Source organism: Adiantum capillus-veneris, chromosome 19 (genome assembly GCF_014529385.1).
Source record: "Adiantum capillus-veneris isolate H3 chromosome 19, ASM1452938v2, whole genome shotgun sequence".
Classification (NCBI taxonomy): Eukaryota; Viridiplantae; Streptophyta; class Polypodiopsida; order Polypodiales; family Pteridaceae; genus Adiantum; species Adiantum capillus-veneris.
Window position 1 is genome coordinate 102,391,441 of NC_140949.1, and position 5,941 is coordinate 102,397,381.

Below are 5,941 nucleotides of genomic sequence, written 5' to 3' on the forward strand. Positions count from 1 at the left end.
TATGGTAACCCTGGATGTGTGTGCTATTAAAGATGGTCAACTACAAAATTTTGTGATCAATACGGTTATGATGTGGTACCGTACTACGTGATCAGGCCAGTCTAGGAAAATCAGTCCATCAACAAGAGTTCTTTGATAAGCATGTGAAAACAAAGCATTTCAAAATAGGGGACTACGTTGGAAAGGGGAAAATGGGAAAACCACCAGCACATAAACTCGATGCCTCTATATAGCTCAGTGATCTCACAGCACCCCTATCCCCTAGCAAACACACATCCAGATACACAATCTGCAAACAACTAATGTCCAAGCCCGTACCCGACCATCCCAGACTATACGCACTCGATCACAAAGCATACCATCATGGTTTCCACGATTGATTGACAACCTCGGACCTTTGCAAAAAATATCCTAGCAAACACCCAGCCTATGCCAAGCCGACATCCACTTTGCATACCCCGACACCCACACAAAGAATCCTCTCACAATTACAAGTAGATATGAGAAAAAAATGACATGGATCCGAGACTAGAACGAGCAAAAAATCTTGGCAAGTCCTTTTACAATTGTGTGTAAAATGAGCACGTATCTCCTAAGTCGATGCGCCCTTGATGCCTTTGATCTCCCTCTCAGACAAGTCGTTTTTGACGGCCACCAACTGCAACCTGTAGCCCTCTCTTGATGCACTCGATCCCGGCTCTTGGCCTCCTTGCTCTGACGGCATCCATGCAACCTCCGGCTCCTCCTCTAATCACGCTGCCATGCAGCCCGATGCTCTCCCTCTTGTGACCTCGTGTGACCCCCGGCCACCTATTATCCCACCTGCAACGCTGCCGTCCAGTGCTCAGGCCCACCACCACTACTGTACCCGGTTGGCGAGACCCCCTCAGCCCCTGGCGGCCCTTCACTGTCCAACCCCGCCCCTCAAGGCCCCTTCTACAGCCTCTTCTCGGACCATACCCGCCTGCTTTAGCGGCTCTGCCCTGGCAACCTATGGCGACTCCTTCAGGCCCACTGTAGTGCGGCCCTGCAGTCCCTTCCTGCAAACTGTCCTCCTGCTCTTCAGCGCTCTCCCGAGCCCTCCTCGGCCAGGCCTCTGGCAGCCCTTGGCGGCTCCTTTCCTGCCTTGCTATCCCTCAGGCCCTCGGTATACACCTCCAAGATGGCGCGCCACTGTGCTATGGCCGCGCCCTGACTGCAGCGCTACTCCTCAGCCCTATTACTCCCCCTCATCCTCTTTTCCCGTCCCTGCCTTATTGTGTTTTCTCCCCCCTGCAGCCCCTTGCATGGCTCCCTGTCCACGTCCTGGGCCAACTCCCACTTGGTGCCACCTTCCTCTTCTCGCGCAACTTTCTCCGTCCTCTCACAAGTTGTCGACAGCCCCTTCCATGCAAGCTCAAGTGGCGGCCCCTCTGGCCCTTTTCCCGTGCAACTCCTTCCACCTGTCGACCTTCCAAGTAGCGCTACTCGTCGACTGCAGCATGACAGCAATACGTTTTTTTAAATTATTAATAGCTTAAAAAAATAAGCTTCGGGCTTAGCCCCCTTGCACACGCCAAGATCACCAATCCAACAAAGCCAAGTAGCGCTACTCGTCGACAGCAATACGTTTTTTTAAATTATTAATAGCTTAAAAAAAAAAGCTTCGGGCTTAGCCCCCTTGCACACGCCAAGATCACCAATCCAACAAAGCCTTCGTAGTCGGTCCCCCGGCGATGCAAATGGGTTACAATCAATCCCTCCCACCTCTCAGAGAAAAGCACGACTGCTACAAGTGTCGGAAACCTTCGAACATCATCTGCTTGAGCAAGCTTCATGCATCCAGAGAGCCTCAAAATTGCCAGGATAGTGAAAGCATCCAATCATATTACATATCATGGTGCTAGCTGACGATTGCACCCAACCCATACGGTGGAAATTCATCCTCGCTCTGGAGATAAATCCTTCGATCCTTAGTACCTTCAAGCTCTCCGACCAGTTGAGTTGGAAAAACATCTTTGACCTTTCTAAACTCCACATTAAGCATACATACCCTGGGAAGTAGTGTCTCTTGTAGATACCTCGATCAAAATCTCATAGCATAAACTTCATGGCACCTGCATCCAGCACCCCTTGCCTCATTCCCAACCTTGTGATATAATCATATGTTGCTGCCGCCGCCTGTGATAGCAAAAAACAATTGCAGTTTTGACTAGCGAGTGCTCCAACTCGGTGTACCTGGCTCTTGGCTCCATCAAATATCTGCTCAAGGTCCTTGCCATTTGCCTGCAAACTGCCATGCCTCGACTTCCTGCACTTCCATAGATCAACACAGTTTGGCTGTACCATCATTGCCCACCGCCTTGTTGAGCATTCATGCTCAACCACAATATTATTTAGGTGAAATAAGTATGTATAGAGAGCATGATAAAAATAGCTACATAGACTGCATAAGAAAAAATGATAATATAGCGGCTATATAGATAGGATATATATAGAGAGAAAGGAGTCTGCTACTGTATCACCCTCCAGGGTCAAATGGAAAGCGCGAGGCTCCCCCAAGCATGACATAGAGTCCACTGGATAAAAAACAAAGCATTGGCTGTGGCCATTCACCTGTAAAACATGCATCTTCAAGTCTTCCTTCGCACTTGTAGGCCAATAGACAGGCCATCCCTCTAGCCTTTTATAGCATCGAGCTTCATCAGGCTGCATCCATAACCCCTCATGCCAACCATAAACATGCTTTTGCTCACTTGAAACACCTGTATCATAAACCGCTATCCTGCCATCTGCTATAGAACCTTCCATAGTATATTCCACTTCAAAAGAGCCTTGCAACTGATACAAAGATACCTGAAAAGCAACCTTCAACACCGCATGTATCCGTAACATCACAAAAAATAGCAAGACCCTGCAATTTGCCTGCACCTGCTGCATAGCCAAGCAAACTTGATCCCTTTGCAAACCTGTATCCAAATCTTCTCTAAACGGCACCAAGGCCCCCTTCTCATACTCAAGACCACGACCTGCTAGAGCAACAACCTGTACTTCAAACACTTGATCACCTGCAAGGCTGGTGGCACCTTTCTCTTTGCATGGAACCTCTCCCTTATAGGCTGCACCTGTATCAGTTTCCAGAGTCATCTGCCGGAGCCAACTCTCCACGACCACACACAAACTCTGAAACTTCAAAGCACACCTCGACATGCTCACCAAGGCAAGGTTGCCCCACCCCCTGCATAGACAAATCACCTGAACATACCTCTATTTCTGCTTCTAGCTCCTGCAAGTCATTCTCGAAAACCTGCTCTTCAATTAGGTCTAATACACCATCAAACCATACCTCTTCCTCCAATAGGGACTCACCATCATGAGACATTTGATAGGGCTGCTCGACGGACAGATTCACACACAAGACATCTCCACATCTCGACTACGCTTCTCCTCGACCTTCAAATGACTGGTAGGCAACTCGCATACACTGTTCTCCACTTCATCTACATGAAAAACATCATAAGTGTCGTACCTAGAAGACATGGACTCCATCTCCCACATGCTATCTATATCCAAAGCTCTAGCAGCACTGCTAGAGCTTTGAGAGCTGTTAACCTCCTCTTTTGCACTTGTCAATTCTTGGACCACTGCTACCTTCCTCGTTGCTGGCTCTGGAACTGAGACCTCTTCTTGGAAAACTTTTACGACCTCGCTCTTTTCAGAAAGCAAATTGTTGGGCACCCTGAATATACCTCGTTGTATCCTTTGAGACCTGATCGACACTTCTTCTACCTGTTCTAGCCTGGCATCATCTTCATGTGCTTTGATCAAATGCATATCAAGAAAATGAGCTTTTACCTTTTGATGCTCCTCAATCTGTTTGGGCCTAGGTCCATGGGCCTAGGTCCAGTGGCTACCGTGATTGCCGACTGCAACAATCCTGCCTCCATCTTCTTCTTCATCTTTCGACTCTTGCTCTAGCGACCCTGGCTGCTTCATCATAAGTGTTTGGATCTTCATACTCCACTCTCTCTCGAGCATAGGGATGCAAGCAGGATAGAAACCTTTCGAGCTTCGAATATCCCGCATTGGTTGCTTGGGTAGTAGTCGCCCAATCCCCCCAATAAGCTTCAAATTTATCAACAAAAGCATCAAAATTCGCACTTACGTCCTGCTACAAGCCTTTGATCTTTGCATCTGCTTCCTAAGCAAACACCACATTTCTATACCTTTGTAGAAATTGCTCCCAAAATCCGATCCAATTCTTCTTGTGTGCATCTTCTAAGCCATCGAACCAAACTTTTGCTTTACCTCGCAGCACCAAAGGTAGAGTCTGGAGCTTTGCTTCATCACCTGGCATCCGTACTACTGTCAGCATAAATAGCTCAAAATCGGCAAGCTAGTTGTCTGCATCTTCATCTCCTTTGAACACCGGCCTAAGGTCCTGCTTCATCTTGACTCACGAACACCTTGTTAGGAAGCAATAAGTGGGTCCTTAGTGGGGGCACCACAAAAAGGAAAGGGGGAAATGGGAAAACCACCAGCACATAAACTCGATGCCTCTATATAGCTTAGTGATCTCACAACACCCCTATCCCCTGGCAAACACACATCCAGATACACAATCTGCAAACAACTAATGCCCAAGCCCGTACCCGACCATCCCAGACTATACGTACTCGATCACAAAGCATACCATCATGGTTTCCATGATTGATTGACAACCTCGGACCTTTGCAAAAAAAATCCTAGCAAACACCCAGCCTATGCCAAGCCGACATCCACTTTGCATACCGGACACCCACACAAAGAATCCTCTCACAATTACAAGTAGATATGAGAAAAAAATGACATGGATCCAAGACTAGAGCGAGCAAAAAAATCTTGGCAATTCCTTTTACAATTGTGTGTAATATGAGCACGTATCTCCTAAGTCGATGCGCCCTTGATGCCTTTGATCTCCCTCTCAGACAAGTCGTTTTTGACGGCCACCAACTGCAACCTGTAGCCCTCTCTTCATGCACCCGATCCTGGCTCTTGGCCTCCTTGCCCTGACGGCATCCATGCAACCTCCGGCTCCTCCTTTAATCACGCTGCCATGCAGCCCGATGCTCTCCCTCTTGTGACCTCGTGTGACCCCCGGCCACCTCTTCTCCCACCTGCAACGCTGCCTCCAATGCTCAGGCCCGCCACCACTACTGTACCGGCCCTTCACTGTCCAACCCCGCCCCTCAAGGCCCCTTCTACAGCCTCTTCTCTGACCATACCCGCCTGCTTTAGCGGCTCTGCCCTTGCAACCTATGGCGACTCCTTCAGGTCCACTGTAGTGCGGCCCTGCAGTCCCTTCCTGCAAACTGCCTCCTCCTCTTCAACGCTCTCCCGAGCCCTCCTCGGCCAGGTCTCTGGCAGCCCTTGGCGGCTCCTTTCCTGCCTTGCTATCCCTCAGGCCCTCGGTATGCACCTTCAAGATGGCGCGCCCCTGTGCTATGGCCGCTCCCTGACTGCAGCGCTACTCCTCAGCCCTATTACTCCCCCTCATCCTCTTTTCCCATCCCTGCCTTATTGTTTTTTCTCCCCTCTGCAGCCCCTTGCATGGCTCCCTGTCCACGTCCTGGGCTAACTCCCACTTGATGCCACCTTCCTCTTCTGATGCAACTTTCTCCCTCCTCTCACAGGTTGTCGACAGCCCCTTCCATGCAGGCTCAAGTGGCGGCCCCTCTGGCCCTTTTCTCGTGCAACTCCTTCCACCTGTCGACCTTCCAAGTAGCGCTACTCGTCGATTGCAGCATGACAGCAATACGGTTTTTTAAAAATTTATTAATAGCTTAAAAAAAAGGCTTCGGGCTTAGCCCCCTTGCACACGCCAAGATCACCAATCGAACAAAGCCTTCGTAGTCGGTCCCGCGGCGATGCAAATGGGTTACAATCAATCCCGCCCACCTCTCAGAGAAAAGCACGACTGCTA

At 49.5% G+C, this 5,941-nt stretch overlaps 1 pseudogene across 1 annotated transcript; it reads right to left on the reverse strand.

Moving 5' to 3' along the window:
• Window positions 1-347: 347 nt before the first annotated feature.
• Window positions 348-5,610, reverse strand: LOC147434567 (uncharacterized; annotated as a pseudogene). The gene is made up of 2 exons (XR_015185370.1): window positions 4,206-5,610; window positions 348-4,104 (listed from the first exon to the last, which is right to left on the reverse strand). The product of XR_015185370.1 is annotated as an uncharacterized LOC147434567 (transcript).
• Between the last annotated feature and the right edge of the window lie 331 nt (window positions 5,611-5,941).